This window comes from Notothenia rossii (genome assembly GCF_949606895.1).
Source record: "Notothenia rossii genome assembly, chromosome: 10".
In the NCBI taxonomy this organism is placed as follows: Eukaryota; Metazoa; Chordata; class Actinopteri; order Perciformes; family Nototheniidae; genus Notothenia; species Notothenia rossii.
The window spans coordinates 14,878,466-14,896,747 of record NC_136908.1 but is presented as its reverse complement, the minus strand read 5'-3'; the positions used below and the strand labels follow the sequence as shown (position 1 = coordinate 14,896,747).

At 42.8% G+C, this 18,282-nt stretch overlaps 1 protein-coding gene across 2 annotated transcripts in view; it reads left to right on the top strand.

Annotated features, from left to right (window-relative positions):
• Window positions 1–18,282, top strand: part of pag1 (phosphoprotein membrane anchor with glycosphingolipid microdomains 1) — a 48,442-nt gene that overhangs the window by 15,226 nt on the left and 14,934 nt on the right. For both annotated transcript variants that reach the window (XM_079653796.1, XM_079653797.1), the window contains one exon: window positions 17,434–17,469. The gene's annotated coding sequence lies outside the window, so the exon portion shown is untranslated. The remainder of the gene's footprint in view (window positions 1–17,433; window positions 17,470–18,282) is intronic.

Here is an 18,282-nt window from a genome sequence, read left to right as displayed (position 1 = left end):
AAGCATTAAATTAAAAGCGTGACTCAGAGTATCAAATGAGGCTGGGGGGGATTAGCTTCTTTTCAACCATGTTATGAAGGTTATTTTTAGGTTCCACTCAGCCACACAATGCCTCGTGAAAATAATAAAACAAAGCTTGTAGGGTTTGGCTTTTGAATACAGATCTCTGGCTCTGTGCCTATGGGTTTAGTTTTCAGCTCTCCTTCAAGTAAATGTAGCTTTTTTAGCAGTTTAACATGATGAAAAAAGGGGATTCTCATGATGTATACACAGCATCAAAACAGATTATTTAAACTTAATCCGTTTTTGTGTGTCAGTCTCAGTTTTACACACACATAGACCATCGCCTTTTCCCTCCAAATGTAAAAGAAAACCTGCTTTTGTGCACGTACACACAGGAATCGGTGTTGGCCCTCAGCCTTTGCAGTAACTAATCACTCGGACAGCGTGTCCGTGCCCTCTCATTAAGCATGCTGTACGCTGAAAGAAACACCCCTAATGACTCTGCATTGCCTGTTCCACACACAATAGTCTCAGAATTAACGCTATAATCGCTAGTTTAAGCAACATAAACGGACGATGACACCCCTGCGTGGCAGATTTGCAGAGATGTGGTGGGAAACCTCTGGAGACTTCCAACACAAAGCAGTGGGTTAATGTTTGTGATTCTGTATTGAATCAGTAAACAGAAGCTATGCAGAGATTGCAACCTAAAGCCCCCTGTGGTGTTTTTCCAGCAATATCATCACTGTTCCAGAAACTTCACATCCCGTTTGATCTGATGTCTGCACCGCCGGTTCACTCCGAGCTTTTTTACCACTTTTCTTTTCTGCCCTGTCATCTTGCATCCATTGATGGCTGTAAGTTAGCATATAGCGCGCTCATCTCTTCCAGCAGAGTTATCCCGCTTGTGCACCAACTTGACATTTTCAGCCGAGCATGCACAGATTCAGTCAACAAGAATTTGCAGGAAAGCACATCACAGTTCTGTTGAATCCAAGTCAGTTTTTGTATGCTGCCTGAAACACGACTTCTCCTTCTGTGGAGTTCCCCATGAATATTGGGGTGCGGTTGAATAAGGGCTGCTCGATGATGGCAAAAGTCATAATCTCGAATATTTCGGTCAATAATTGTAATTGCGATTATTAAATGCGATTATTCATTGACTTTGAAAACATCCATCTATTGGAGAAAAACATTTGAAGAGTATTTTTTTAACAGTTGATTACCCTGAATTTTAAATATAATTCAAATGAAAACCCCCCCAAAAAAGCAATAATAATAATACAAAAATAATCGTTTTATTTCGATTACGTTGTTTTCGTAATCGTTGCAAGCCATAATCGTAATCGCGATGAATTGAGCAGCCCTAGGTTGAATTGATTCACTCACCTCAACACATCCACAGACGTGTGCTACTACTTGCTCTTCATGCTCTGTCTTTTGGCTTGTATTTGTCGAATGGCTCTCAACATCTTTCTGAATTGTTAGCTGCTGATGAATTGCATGGATAGTGTAACAGCATCGATTTCCTTTTTCTCAATGCGAGGTAGCATATTGGCTTTCCAGTAACTCAATCACTTAGATAATAGCAGAGGAAAAGAGTTTGTCTTCGTATGAATACAAGTGTTTACAGGATTGTACTGACGTTGCCCTCATTCTTACATGTATTCTTTTGTGTGCAAGGACTGCACGAAATTTGCAAAGCATTACATTGCAAGATTTATGTTTTATTGGATACATTGTATCTTGCAATGTCAAAAATACAGGGATTCTTAGTATCGATTAGCAAATAAGTTGTTGCACGACATGTTAGAGTTGATATTTTCCCCACTTGAATTTGCACCTCCTGCATTGTCACTTGCCAACATGACTTTTCAAAGCTAAAGAAATAGATCATGAGGCAATAGTGAAGGTATTATTCAGGTATTATTCAAGGTTTTATATTATTATTATTATTATTATTATTATTATTATTATTATTATTATAAGGCCTTATTGTACCTCATAAATATATGTATTTGTCCATGCATGTCTGTTTGTGTGCACATAACTAAAAGCTCTGCATTATCAGCCTCCTGGGAACAAGCAAATGGAGAACTACTGAGTTCTGTTCTGTCTGTGCATCGTCACGGCCCTGTCGCCCTGGGTTACAGGGTTGCTAGAGGAAGGACGGGCCGACTGGCATCACCAAAGTGCTCAGTATGTGGGCGCTCTGTATCCTGATTCCCTCAACATCCCCCCTTTCATGTTGTACCTGGAGAAGCCTGGTGTACTTTTATGAATATATAGGCAGAGACTTCTTTCAGGAGATTTATAGAAACAAGTCTAATGCCCCATGATTTGGGAATAAGGAAGCAAACTTTGCGTGCTCTGCGAAATGTGTCCGTTATTTGTCTGTTAATAAAACTGCTGCATAAGCAGGGTGTGTTCTCTCCTCGCAAACAGGAAGCAAGCACCCTTTTACATCTTCTTCCTCACACACTCAGTGATTTTTATTCTTTCACAATTAGTAGATAGTACGTTATGAATGGCCTTGTTTGTTTTCAATTATCAAGTCATCATGGTGATGAATGCATGTTTGTGCTCTAAAGTCGATTAAATCCTTTTTTAATAGAATTTCATTTATTATGACTATTGCATAAATAATCACAATGCGCCTTTGGGATGTGTGTGTGTGTGTGTCTGTGTCTGTGTGTCTGTGTGTTTGTGTGTGTATGTGTGTGTGTGTGTCAGAGAGAGAGGAAAGGAGTGGAGGCGCCAACAAAGAGGATGTGTCTGGCAGCTGTGTCATTTCGCAGAGTAAAGGATTATGGGAGAATTACAACAAATGCGCGGGAGGACCCGACACACACACACACACACACACACACACACACACACACACACACACACACACACACACACACACACACAGCTCTCCCTTTACATAGTGTGTGTGTTTGTGTGTTAAAGAGTGAGTGAGACTCTGTGTACTGTATGGAAATCGCTCAGTTCCTGCCAGTGACTCGCTTCTGCTGCATTCCCAGCAGCCGGTACCACTTTAGTCACAGTCTACCTGCCACTTCCTGCAAACGCACACACTGACAGGAAGTCATATCAAACCAAATGTATGCAGACAAACTTTTTGAGTAAACTTCAAACTTTTTTGTTTGTCATCTATGAAAAGGATAGGAGCCACTTCTCAGCTGAGCTCTGCAAAGTAGGGTGTCAACAGGAATTCATAGATGATTTACTTTGCATAAACCAACTAATATTGTTATCTAAAACCGCAGCGTGTTAGTGACAAGTTTATAAAGGGTTAATATGGGGTTCAAGCCTATAATGACTTAAGGGTTATGGACCTTTAGTATAGAGTCATTATAAGATTAGTAGTAGATATTGACGGTGACTTCTAACCGTCAAAACAATCCATTCAGCCCTTTTTGTTTCCATCTCACTGACAACATGATTGCAGCATATTAGTTGTTGACATAAGGCCAAACACACACCCCAGACACACTCCATTGAAGTACAAAGCCAACCAGTCATCAGGGATAATCGACCTGTAATGCGTCTGTGATTTCTTTGTGTGAATGTGTCAACTCGTTCTTACGACACACTTCAAGGTTGTTTTAAATCCAGCGAGGCGTCCCTGAGTGGTTCTGAGGGCACCGTTATGCTTTGGCATCTTTACAGCCTATTATTAGGACACGCTGCTTTAGTGCGACACGGCCCTCCGAGCGATAACAAGACCTGGAGAGGGTGTCGGAGCCCCGAACATCAGGAGGGAGGGATGTTAACAAGCATTTCTTTATCATCGGGTGTCGGTCATACAACACACACTCTGGCACCGTTTACACTCTCTCTCACACAGTTGCATGAATCTGTTGTGGAGGGACAAAGCGATCAATGTTTGTAGGGCTACAACGAAATTAATAAATTATTAATTTACTCCTCGGATTAATAATTTAGTTCATGGACAGTCTAACATAATAACAGATGTTCACCATGAGTCATCAAAGCCATAAGTGATGCTTTAAAATCACAATTTGTCTGACAGCTAAATGGTTGTCAATTAATAATGATACTAAGCCAGCAAATCGTCACATTTGATGAGCTGTTTTTAACAAATGGTGGTACATGTGGAGTAGTTTGTATTGTGTAGCCTGTCCTGCGGGTCATTACAAGACCAATGGCCATTATAAAATAGAGTTATCAGTCAGAACATGTCACTTTTAAGCCCAGACAATAATTCGATTTACGTATTTTGTACACAAACAAATTAAGAGCATGTAAAAGGGTAATTGGCCTACACAAATCGATCTCTCTGTGTTTTAGTACCATGAAGAATACTGTACGACTGAATCCTGGCAGCCCTGTCAGCAGTTCCTCTTTATGGGTCAGTTCACTAATGAACACCATGTGGGTAGCGGGTGTGAGTCCAGGTTGTAACATATGTCCCATATCACACCTTTTACACACTTCCTGTCCTTGCTTTTGCGCCTCATTTAAAAGAAAATCTTTGTAATTCTCCACTCAACAAATCCCATAATCAGGCTATGGAGATCATTATTGAATCATCATGGCTCATCAGCTCGAGACGTTGATAAAGTTCAGTCACTGAGTTGGATAATAAGCACCTCTTTGCTTAGTTTGAACTGTGCGTGAATCTAACACCAATTATTTAAGGTCAATAATTTGTTTTTTTATTTGTCCCCCAAAGGTGCATATATTTTCGTCAGGGGTCTTAATTGAGTCTCCCAGCAGCTTATTGTGCTTCAGCAGTCAATTCACGTCTTCTTCTACTTCACTTCCAGTCTATCTCCCTCATTTCCTCAAGCAAACTTAGAGGGTAAGGTGGGGGCCTTTTGGACTCACTCCCAACATCCGGTACAACTTTCTTCACCCTAACGTGTCTTCACATGAAAGGGAAAGGCCTCTCAGCTCGGCTCTTTTACTGTTGCAGTCTGGCAGATTTAATGGGCCCTCATAACCATACAGGGAAACATGAAGCCATTACATGAATTATATTATCACATCAACTGTCCTCTCCTTTTAATTAAGGAAGTTAGAAGATCGATGGGGAAGGTGCTTTTGAAGCCAAGTTGTATTTTATAGACAGGAACGGTAGTTAGAAATGATCAAATGAACCTCCTAAAAAAAGCTTCAGTTCTGATATATCTTCTTTCCATATAGTCCTATTTTAGATTCCTGAGGAAGCCACTTGCATTTCCACCTTAAATCCACTATAATATGTTAAAATGACTTTCACTATAGCCATCAAGAAATAGTGTGATCTTGTGTGGCTTTTATATTCTATTAGACGTGCTTTTCCCTTCACCCTTGAGGTTTTTGAAAACAAATCAGTGTCTTCTTGGCCAATCTTTGCAAAGAAAACACCCTGTTAAGCGTGGACTTCAAAGGCAAAATGCATTTTTCACTCCCTTCTAAAAAAAGAACTTCAAACAATAAGAATCCTTTCAAAGGCAGACGACTTCAAACTCCTCGGGGGCTTTATTTGTGGAAGTTATGGCTACTTTCTCCACAGGAACATGGGTGCAACCAGCTGTTTATTAGTGGCCTGTCAGCAGAACAATAGCTTGCTAGCTAGCCACATGCAGGAGGAAGGCTAACATACGGTGCTAAGCAGCAAGACTAACCACAAGACAAGACCAGGAGAAGCCAAAACACAGAGAGCCCGTTGTGGATTTCAGATTCCAAGGATAGAGCCTTCAAGGTTACCACTGGGTGTTTTTCTGCTTCTCAAATGAGGCAGAGTTTGACCCATTTGTGGCCCCCAGGACTGAACGCTTCAGTGTTAGCCATACAGTAATCCCCCAGCGACCCAGAAAGTCAGTTCCAGAGCAGCTGGTTATGTGGGCCAGAGGCCTAATAACAAAACAATGGCGTCCTATGGCTGAGAAAGTGTTAAAGACAGCAGGGGTTTGGCAACTTAATGTGCATTATTAAAACCCCCATGTAAAATGAATGCCACTGACCACCCTACCCCAAAGCTTTGCTCTGCTACAAGTGATTTAAGTTGTTTAAAAGCAGCTGCAATGCATCATGGGTACGTGACATACACATATTGAGGATTGTAGAAATTAGGGTGTGTGTGACCCAGAGGGTTTTAATAAATGGAGAAGGACTAATGTCATTTATCTGAGCCATACATAGGATTAGGATAGTATTGTGCCTGGGCGTGTATGTGTGCGCTCACAGGGATAATAAGAATAATACTGTCTGACTTTTTCATTAAATCTTACTACCCCTGGTTTATCTTGAGGCGCTTATGTCACCAGTACGGTTGAGTGCAGCTGCATCAGTTTACTCAGAATTCTGTTACATTTTGGGACGTTTCGTACAAAACAAAAGGCTGAAAGTTGACAGATTTCCCAGCATGCAGCAGCATTACTGTAGCCTCTCATTTGGGCTTTTTTTGAGGACAAAGAGGGTCAACCAAGAGGACATTCCCAACAAACTCTGCTGTTCACTGGGGCATCTTTTTCCAGATGAGGTTGTCATCTCACGGCCTCTGATTAAGCTGTGTGTGTGTGTGTGTGTGTGTGTGTGTGAGATTTTGTGTGAGTGGGTGGCCTGTTTACATTCCACTGATTCCTCAAGGGAATCCCGCTCTCTACCCTCTGTTCCTTAGCTTATAAGCCTCAGAAATGTGTATGTGTGTGTTTGGGATATTTTTAGACTTCTCACTGGAGTACAATTGGCAACTGTCCTCACACCAGAGTTTTCCCCCGGAAGAACTCCCTTACAAACAAACACATCCTGGTGGACTCTCTAACCTTGACTTTGCCCCTGTTGGAATTGAAAGTGGGAGTGGAATGCTCCTGTGTACGGTATGCCCCTGAATGCATCATCCTGTGGCCCCCTAGCACTGCATCCTGAGTACCTAAACAGTACATAAGTGTCCACTGTGTGCATTTTCATAACTAAGCCCTCCAATGGAGATTTCTAGGAAACATTATGGTTGGAGGGAATGAGGGGATTTGCACATGTCATTTGTGTGCCCAAGCAGCTTAGTGACAAAGTCAGCAATCTTTTCTCTGGCTCTGTTCACACTGGTAATTCCTCCTCAAGAGATGATGTCCTGCTTCTTGCTGTGTCCGATGGTGGTAAACTGGTTGCTAATCTGCAGAAGCAAAAATCACACAAAGTTGAGCTGGGGTTTGTGCTCTTTTAAAAAGATTATCCTCACTATAGTTTTGTTGGATAGTTAACAGCAGAGAAAAGTCAGCAGGAGAGCTGATAGAGATGGTGACATTGTACAAAATCAGGAGGTTGTTTTGTTCACTCAGCATCTATTTAAAGACACCATGTCCGTTTCCCTTTGAGAAATATTTGCCGATTCTCTGTGCAACATCCTGTCTGCTCCGATAATTGATATTGCACTGATAGACCTTCAGGAAGTCCTTAAGTAGCAGAGCCATAAAGCCAAGTCATTATCACTATAACATGATGTCATATGTTGCATTAAACATCTCACCCTTGGTGATCGGAACAGGAAAAATCCCCATCAGCAGCACCAGAGAGGTCAGAGCGTGGTGGAGTGTGTGTGTTGTGCAGTTTGTGTTAAGTATCCAGGGCTTTGCTAATGGCCTGATATGAGTTTGCAGTCCATCACATTGAGAGGTAATTTACCAATGTTGGAACATAATGGCTCTTGATTTTCGATGGGCACTGTGGAAGAGTGTGTTAGGTTAGAGATCAGATGTGTGTGTGTCCGAATGATGGTGTATATACAAGCGGGTAAAGGAAAACAAATGAAAGGCAAGTATACGGCTAAAGCTATGTCCCTTATAGATAACACAACAAATTGACTTTTAGATCACCGCCCCCCCAAAACCGATTACACCGCACACAATGCAATCCAAACATTAATACTTGTTCTACGTTCCGTTCTATGTTTACACTGTTGCTTTTATTGCTTTTAAATGGTCTATTGTTTTGACTTGTTTTATGGTGTGTGAGCTGTGCTGTGTGATTTGTTTTGTATGTTTTTGTTATTTGACTGTACAGCACTTTGGTCTGGAGGTTTTAAAGTGCTTTATAAATAAAGCTGTATTGTATCCTTTATTATGGCCTTTGCAAGAAAAGTTGTGAATAATCAACCAACCAAATAAAATAATGAGTCCAACATTCTGAAAGTTTGCTGTTGAAAATGTTTTTCAGTGACCCGACCTATCCAGGCTGTGATTGATTAGTTGACATAGTGATATTGATCACGGTGGACTTTATGAAAAGTTGCACATGTGCGGAATGGGAGGTTATGATGCAGACTGCCACAAAGTCAAGTGGACCAACTACACAACTCTACCTCTCTATTGTGTTTGTATAATGGCAGATAAATCGGCCCACAGAGCAACCGGTGCCCCTGTTAACGGTTTTATTTATTAACAAAAACAACATGATTTCAAGTCATTTATTGATGAAGGAAATGGATTTGCCTCTGGCCACATGAGCTTCCTTAAAGGTGTCAGAGTGTGAAGGTGTCTCAGTTGCATTTTCCTCTCTGCTGCCGCCTTCACAGCGAGTGCTTTAATGCCTTCTTTCCCTCGGCTCCCTCCTTCTTTCTCCCTCCATCTCTCTCTCATGCTGATTGTCTGATGCCTGCTAATTGGTTCATTTCTATTCGGATGAGTCTGTGCGCGTGCATGTCCATTTCCCGCCGCATTTGTGTGCCTAAACTCCCGAGTATGCGTGCGTAAATAGTAGCGTACGTGTGTGCGTGTGACTGACAGCAGATTTTCCGCCACCAGCAGGCGTTCTGTTTGCTGCTCTGTTGCACATTCAGTTGGTTCATTTGGTTTTCAGCACTCCCGTGGGACACTCTGTGCCGCCCCCATTAACTGATTTAAGAAGGGCTGTGGCAGCCACCGCGCTTTGTAAATAAATATTCGACAGTGTTATATATCTATTATACATGATTTGGCACTCGAGTTCATGTCACTGTTGAATATAACAAGCTGTTTTTAGAAAAGGGAAAAGATTATGCAGTTTGTGTCTCTAGTAGTGATTTAACGAGACACCTGCAGTGCGTGTTTGTTGCATCGCTAATGACAACAGGTGATAGGTGTGGTTGATAGTGGAGCATGCCTTCTTTGAGTGTGAGCTGGAATTTGCAATGACTCACATGCTTGCATTCTTGCTGAGGGTTACATGGGAAGATTAATACCGTTTCTGTGTCTATGCACTAAATATGAATCTACTACCAGCAGCCGGTTAGCTAAACTTAAAGATTAAAACAATAGGACAGCTAGCCTGTAATGTGTCTAAAAGTAGCAAAGTCAAACTACCAGCAACTCTAAAGCTCACTAGTTAACACATGATATCATTATTATAAAGGGTAAATGTCACATGTTGTGCTTTTATAGGTGTCTGTGCTTGCCTTGTCCTGGCATGTGTAGTGAATTTGTAAAACCTGGCAACCTGATAGTGCTGACAATAATCCAGGATGTCAGAAGTATATCATTAGATATAATATAAGATCATTAATGAGCTGCAAGTGCTATTATGCCTTATTAAATCCCAATACGTTGAACTATTACTTTTAAAACGGTAAAAAAATCAACAACTTGTGCACATTCTCTCCAAATACATTGCTGTTTTTATTCCTCCACTCTGACCCTGGAGTGCCTCTTCTCCACTGAACGCCCTTTCTACTTGCTGCCATAGAATAAGCTCCGGCTTGTGAAATGAGAAATCAAATTGAATTGTGAGAAAGGTGGAGGCAGAGCCGTATCTACCTCTTGCAATCTACTGGAGTTGCTCAGGCGTGCGCTGGACGGATTAAACCAAACTAGAAATCTGAAGATTGCTGTCTGAAGGTTGCCATGTCTTGCAACAACCTCCCCCCTCCTTCTTGCTCTAAGAGAGGTTGCCATGTAAGTTTGGCTTCAAACCCCCACGACCACGCCAAACGTCCACCCCACCCCCAGCTACTGGACGGGTTGGACGTTTGAGTCCTTGCAGGCTTCCATATTTTACCATATCTTTATGAGGTGGCAGACATGTTGAATATGTTACGGTGTGGAGAGGGACAAGACTCTGAAGGGACTGAGAGCAGGGTTTAGGGCATGGGGGATGGAGAGAGAGGAAGAGAGGGAACATAGTGACAGATTAGATGGCTAAGAAGAGAAAAACGACAAGAACAGAGATATAATTTAAGGAAAAAGACTAAATAGAAGACAACTAGAGGAAACTGGGAGTGGAATGTGAGGGGAAGAAGTACATCAACCATGTAACATAGTGAGGAAGATGCTCAGCATGTGTGTATCTTGTGGTGTGATATTAAACCATCCCAGCCAATAGGAGTATTTGTCTGAAAAATGGCTCTCACTGAAAGGTCAGAAGCCTCATCATCACGCCTCAGTCTCCATCCACTCCTTCACTTTTTCATCTATCCTCTCTCCTTAACCCCTCCTCAGAATAACACACAGAAACACACACAAGAGCAAAACCAGACTTGTGTTCCCTCTCAAGCACGGTCGGCCATGGTGTGATATAGTGCGACTTTAAAGAGGGTACAAAGGGATTCGGACCCCCCGCCACTCGCCCCGTCTGGGTCGTCTAATAAAGCCACCCCTGCTGTGGTTAGAGCCTTGTAAAGACGGATCACATTTCCATTTGAGTTGCTCATCTGCTCACACACACACACACACACACACACACACACACACACACACACACACACACACACACACACACACACACACACACACACACACACACACACACACACACACACACACACACACACACACACACACCTCTATCAATTCCGCCTGTGCCTTTTGTCCAAAAGGTTGGTGTCACAGGAAGAGATAAATGAAGTGCTGCGCAGCAATTTCCAGAGCAGCAGTGATGGTGTGCAGCCTCCACAGCTCAGGGGTGTGTCTTCTTCTCTAAATGATTATATTGGTGTGTGTGAATGCATCTTTAATAGGGAAAGCATGTGTATGTTTATTGGTGCATGTTTGCAAGAACAAGATCAAGCGTCTCCAGACATCTGTTGCATTACATTAGCAGCTTTTAGGATGAATTACCTTGCACACTCACTCACTCATCCACACACAACATCCTTCATCCTATTCCATCCACCCTGATAATCCCTTTATCTTGGCGGATATTCAACACAGAAAGGCCAAAGCCACTGAATAATGATGTGGTCATATCTACTCCTCTTTCACTCTAATGCTGTGTGTGTGTGTGTGTGTGTGTGTGTGTGTGTGTGTGTGTGTGTGTGTGTGTGTGTGTGTGTGTGTGTGTGTGTGTGTGTGTGTGTGTGTGTGTGTGTGTGTGTGTGTGTGTGTGTGTGTGTGTGTGTGTGTGTGTGTGTGTGTGTGTGTGTGTGTGTGTGTGGTTCCATTTCTTTTTAAGTTCAGCATCAATTTAGCTGGAGAGCAGGAGTCAAAATGACGCACTTACAAACAACGCACACATGCTCAGGCACACAATCTGACACACACACACACACACACCTTTGTTAGCCCGCTCACTTTGCAGCCTTGTCCATGCTCTTCATCCTCAAATTCCCAGAGTTCAACAGTTCAAACTCCCCTCCAAACTGTTTGCAGAGAAGGTCACTTACAATGCATGTGACAAACCCTGAAATCAGTACCACAATCCATCTCTTTTGTTCACGCCCCGCGCTTCTATTTACATATTCGGATGACATGCCTAGCTGGTTTGTTTAATCACAGAAAATTGCCCTAGCGAACAATTACTGAGGTCTGCTTTGTTTCAGCATTTTATTATTAGCCGAGCAGCAACCGCCGTCATAAAGCTAATCAATTTGAGTTTGCCGTAGTGAGGGGAGTAAAAGTGCTATGTCAGGATGTGGTGAATAACTAAATGTCTTGTGTGTGATGATTTGAGTTTGTTACATTCCAATTTTGCAGATGTTTGCTTGCTAAGCAACAGCTTTTGCTTGTCAAATCAAGAGGGCAGTCGTGGTTTTGGGAGTTGCAGACACTCGTGTTCTTACTGATGGGTGAAGCCCATAACACCCACAGTACTTCATGTGCTTGAGGAGGGTCTGTGAAATAGGGTTGAAATTGAAAGATTTGTCATGTGTAAGGAAGACGCCACTAAGCTAGCATGAGAAAGCAATTTTTCAAGAAAGAGAGAAAGAAGAGGGAAGGAGGAACTGAAAAGGCTTTAAACGTTTGTGGCTGAGACCGAAAGAGTGAGTATTCTCTCTGCAGAGTGTGTCAGCGCCTCACACAGTCACACACTGTTGAGCTTAGTTGAACAAACGCTCACAGAATCAGGTCCAAATGATTTAAATGCAGAGCAACAGTCTTGGGCATGGACAAAAAAGACGACAGATAAAGCAGGAAAAAGAGGGAGGAAATGGCCATTTATACCACACATATATACATTTTTTAAACGAAGTTACCATCCTTTATTTGTCACGAAATATCCTGATACTCAGAGCTTCGTGTTTTACAAACGGTTGTTGGAGAAGCAATTGCTGGAGGCGGTAGAGCAGCTGAGTTGAAGCCTTGTGTGCATCCAATTTGAATACAGTAGTTTCTGGTTCAGTAGCGTTTCTGTGCGGAAAAACATCTGCAGGCAACCCAAGACTTCACGGTCATCAATGTCCTCAAAATCAGGGAACGGAAGAGAGGAAATGTTTCTCTCCCATGGGGCCGTGTGACATTAACTCGAGGCAGATTTCACATGCACACACACACACACACACACACACACACACACACACACACACACACACACACACACACACACACACACACACACACACACACACACACACACTTGTTTAGACAAACCCACAGACCCTCAGTGGACTGTAATTGGTCTGCGAGGTTAGGACAGGAGAGAGACATGTTTAAGGAGAAGAGAGCTTAAATGTAAAGGACACAAGACACATGTTGCTGTTTCTGAGGCTTTGCAGCTGGGAAAGGATTCAGGAAAAGAGAAGGTTGAATTCTTCGGTGAACCACGAGACCACCATGCCGTCCTTTGAAATTTCTGAATGACTTATCACAGCGGCTGAACTGGAGGATAGAGTTCACCAACCGAATGTTTTGATATGCGTGCAAGAAAAGGAAAACACAACCACATGTTAAAGAATGAAGCTTCACAGCTGTTGGATCTCTCTGAATGTCTTTCAATTATAAAAAAAAAAAAGGGAATCTGCTCGGCGGGAAAATGCTTCATATTTCTTTATAACAGGTCCCCAGAAAGGAGATCAATATAAACACTTGCAGCTGCTAACAAATACTGCTCCTGTCTGTTGCAATAGAGAGGAGCCGTCCTGCAACTGGATGAAGATAAAACACACATCTCTGTGACACAAGAGAGGGAGGGAGGGAACTAAGCGGCTTGCTGAATTATGCAGTTTCAATTTCCCCATTTAGGGAGGATGGATCCATTTCTCACGCTAAAACCATTTAACCCTTAGGATGGGCAGCGTTGCCGTGGCAACACAAATGATGTCCCTTGATCAGAGGCACCTGTTTTCCTGCTTGCAACAAGCTCCCAGACACACGAGTACACACATGCAGACACAGACAGTGATTAGTCAATTAGACATACAATGCTCGGCCTCGGGCTTCCCACACACACACACATACACACACACACACACATATACACACACACACACACACACACACACACACACACACACGCACATAGATTTAGGAACTGAAACTTGTGGGTTTCTTTATTTGTAACGAGGCACTCAGATGAGCAGGTATGGCCGTGCCTCTGGATGTTTTTGTGTGCACGGATGTGTGTGTGATTTTATTGTCTCTCAGTCAGGGCAGGGTCCCTCTTGCACTGCAGCCTGTGGGAAGCTATATTTCATCAACCCTCCCTGGGGGGTTGTAACATATGTGTGTGTGTGTGTGTGTGTGTGTGTGTGTGTCACTATTACTATGTGGGCCTTCTAATTCCCCTCTCTTGCCGCTTCTTCCTTTCTTTAGTTAACCTCCTTTTTTCAAATGTGTCCTCTCACTTCTTCATTGTTTTCTGTTTTTATTTGGTTGCTTTATGTTTTCTGAACATCTTCATGATCCCCCCCCTCCCTCTTTCTCCCTTTATCTCCCGTTCCCTCCTCTCTCTTGGCAACAGTCCCCCTATCCTTCTTCTCCCCTCCCCCATTCCTCCAACCCCCATCATCCAAATGGCCCTCCGGTCTAGGACACAAGATGGTCAGTGGTGTGTCTATTATGTGATGCATCCATGTAGATTGTTTTTATAATGGCCAACACAAAAAAACCCACAAGCCATTTTTCAAGGACTGTTTGTGCATTGAATTTGATTCGTCTTTATTCATAGGGATTTGTTATACGAAGAAGTTGTGTTTCTGCTTTAATAGGTTGGAAAGACCTTGCAGGGTTCTGTGTTGTTGTTTGTGTTCACAAGGTCTTTTGGGTTGTGCTTTGACAACGCAGAGCTACATATTGTATATAAGTGGTTTCATTTGCATTGTGTTCATGCATTATTGCCCTGAGAGATCACATAACCTCAGCCTAAGAAGCGTTTTATTTGCATACAATGCTTTTGTAACAATACATCCTGCTTACACAACAGTTCTGTGCTTATGGAATGAACTCTAATCATCTTTCCCCCTTACTCATTAATAATAGTCTCAGAAATGTTACTCAGATCTTCCTGCAGCTACAAGCAAGGCTGCTTAAAGAAAGTTTTTCCCAGAAAAACTGGATTATTTATTATTGTGGAAATGCCTCTGGCTATCCTCTGAGAAGCTTCCTGGGGCTCATTTCTCCGCAGCCATCCAGCTGTAAACCTTCCCCTGTCTGTGTGCACCCAGAGGACCCTGCAGAGGGAGGTGTCACGCAGCCACAAGCATCCACAGAAAGTAGAGCTCTGTTCTTCCCTTTGGATGTTCAGACTCTCTTTCTTCCTTTCACTGTTGTCCAACACATACGAGCGGCTCTTTCTGACTGCTTCGCTTCACTGCTTCTCAGGTAGGGTTCTGCCTGTAGAGCTGCAGGGATCACTTTGGATTCCTTGACTCCTTGGCTCTACTTTCTTGAATGGGAGGTTATGGTGGTTAGTCCTTAGTCTGTGTGTTTTTTGTGTGTACAGCTGGATGAGGGTAGAATTTGGATTTCTGCCTTTTTTTTTTTTTTCCAAAACACATTCCTTCTCAAATGGCTTTTCCTGGCGGTTATTTTCTATGGCATGAAACACAAGACAGCCACACCGATTGTCTCTCTTCCAGAGCTCCTGGTTTCTTTCATCAGAGGCTGAACGCGCCGGGGGAAAGAGAATGACAGCATAAGAGAGAGCAGTTGTAGTCCTTGGCTGGGTACCTCGTATCACATGCTCTGTGAGGAGTTTTCCACAGTGAAAAGGATCCTCGGAACTGTTTTTAAGTGGTGTTTATCAAGTTGTTTTTAGGAATGGAGTGTGTCCTCCGAGGAGAGTATTTGTAGTTCAGGCCACACATATTTTCTACTGGGAAATATGTGTGCAATGTGTGCAATGTTATCCAGAGCTGGATCTGGGTTTCTACTTAACAGGTTCTTCATACCACTGAAGTAGAGATGGTGGAGTTTTTTTTATGTGGCAGAGTTGACTTTTCATATTAAATGGGATATCATCACTTCTTGTTGCATCTTCATGTATGCAAAGAGAGCCTCCTTTTCTTTTCTTTCACTTCATTATAAATGTAACAACGCTTTTTGCAGTGTTATGAAATAATAAATACTAAACTCATCTCAACTGTTGTAACATAGAAGGTCCTGACAAAATCAAAGTTTCACCAAAAGGTCAGACTTTTTGTTTCCAAAGCTTCTGACACTAGTGAGCAAACTAGAGTGCTTTTCATCATGCCAACGTGTCTCCTCACTTCCCTTCTTCGTGTCTGGTGTCCTTGTGTCTTCTCTATGCAAGGACAGAGGACCCAGAGCTGCTAAATGATCAACACTTGGTTTCATAATGTCAGTCTTAAGTGACATTAATTACTTATAACGTTCTGTGTTGATGTTAAGCTACTTGATCAAAGGCCTCCAGCCTTCCTGTTAGATACACTGGTTTCTCCTCTCTTTCAGAAGCCCCCCTTTCTCTTCATTTTGGTGTCAATGTGTGTTTTAGAGATTCGGAGAACATTCTTGAATGCTGAGGGGAATGCTTTCAGGGTCATAGAGGGATGTGAGGAAGCATAAGTTAGCATAATGGCAAGCGGTTAAGATATCCCACCTTTACCACCACCTGTTATCACATTCATTAATAACCATACTTTGCTCACATGATAACAACTAAACTATCACCATGACAACTGAATAACTACATAGCAACATGTTGGACCCTGAGTTAAGATAATTTTCTTGAAATGATTGAAGTTTAGCCACTTGTACTCCATCATCTTCTAAAAACATGTGTACCCTCAAACCAAGACCACACCACCTCAGTATGAGTTGCATTCAAAACATCTCTGTGGATTTAGATTTTCTCTCGACCACCGTAAATAGCGCTGATGGGAAGAAGGAATGTTGCCATGGAGACACAGTGCTGTGGCAGCCGGTAATTATTCTAGTTTAAGTGCCAGCAGAGACGCACACAAGCTGGCACAAAGTGGCAGATAGTGACACCTGGACACGAGCCCCACGGACGAGAAAAATAAACGATCACATGTTAGTCGTGATAAAGCTGGAAGACCGGATGACATCAAATTATGAGATGAAGGTCATGAAGGTTTTAGAAAGTATCTGAATGTATAAAAAGTGAAGATCCAGAGGTTTAACAATACGCTTGTTGACAGCAGCTCAGGGACTGTGTGTGTGTGTGTGTGTGTGTGTGTGTGTGTGTGTGTGTGTGTGTGTGTGTGTGTGTGTGTGTGTGTGTGTGTGTGTGTGTGTGTGTGTGTGTGTGTGTGTGTGTGTGTGTGTGTGTGTGTGTGTGTGTGTGTGTGTGTGTGTGTGTGTGTGTGTGTGTGTGTGTGTGTGTGTGTGAGACTGTGTGTGTGAGACTGTGTGTGTGAGACTGTGTACACGCGACTGTGTACACGCGTGCGTTCATGATGTTGAACAGAAACGGAGAACACAGTCAATATCATGTGTTATATGATACAATTTAGAGATGATGTCACCTGGTTATTATCCTCTCAGTTACTTGGGCAGACTGGTCAATAAAGTGCACATGTGTGTGGGAAAGAATATTGAGGATGCAGTACATGGCTTAAGGTGTGTGTGTGTGATTCTGAAAGCTTACAGGCAGCCTGTTGTCCAATTTGTATTTGATATGGGTATTAAAAAACACAAACATACTCACGAGTCCCTGGCTGCTCTCCCACACACTTGCCCAGTGTACTTTCATGCATGTGCACACACATTTACACACACAACAGCCCCCCCCCCTCCCTCCTTCCAAGGATAATATTCAGCTTCCACCAAACATTAATCCTCCCCTTCTCATTTTTTATCTCCTCTCTTCCAGGCGAGGCCAAACTGACTAATCATCCCAGGTGTCAAGGTAAGGTTGCGTTCTTCACTGCAACATGAGCCGCGGTGTATATTCATTCTGGAGAGAAACAAATCAGTATTTCAACAGAAACAGGAATTCCTCTGTGTCCCTCTGAAAAAGTTAAAATTGGCTTTTTCTGCAGCTCCGTCTGATGAGCTGCAAAACTTCCTCACTGCTAGAATCCGAAGAGAGCAAAAAGCCCCACTCTCCCCGGTCGCATTAGCATGAGCTGAGAGACACAATGGGGTTTTTCACCACGGGCACTAAATACAGTGCTATCACACACACGTTTGGCTCATACACACGGCAGAAAAACATGAGATGAGGGAGCACATTGTCAAAACTGTTCACGCCATGTTCCCACAAGGGTTTCTTGCATGTCAAACTCCTCCCATCTCTATTCCTTATTTCTAAACTGCCAATTAAAGGTAAAAAATGCCACAAGGAAACAATAGATTGACACTTGTTTGTCACTGTCATCGAATTCCTTGCCAGATCTGCTGTAACTGCCTCTCAGCTGATTGAAATAGAAGGCCATGCAAATAAGAGCAGCTGGATAGATACACTGTCAATCAATCTGCATGTCACCTTTTCTCTTTAATCATTCTTTTACTCTTGCTCTTCAATGTCTACCCCCTATCACATGCACACACTGAAACTACTGAGTTTTTATACGACAGAGTAGCAAAAAAGCAAGCTCATCCCTGCTGCCACTGCCTCCCCTCAACGTGTGCCACCGCAACACCACACAGCCCCATAAATCAGCCGTGATAACATCAGCTCCCCGAGACCCAACTTAGGTTGTCAGACAGAGACGTGATG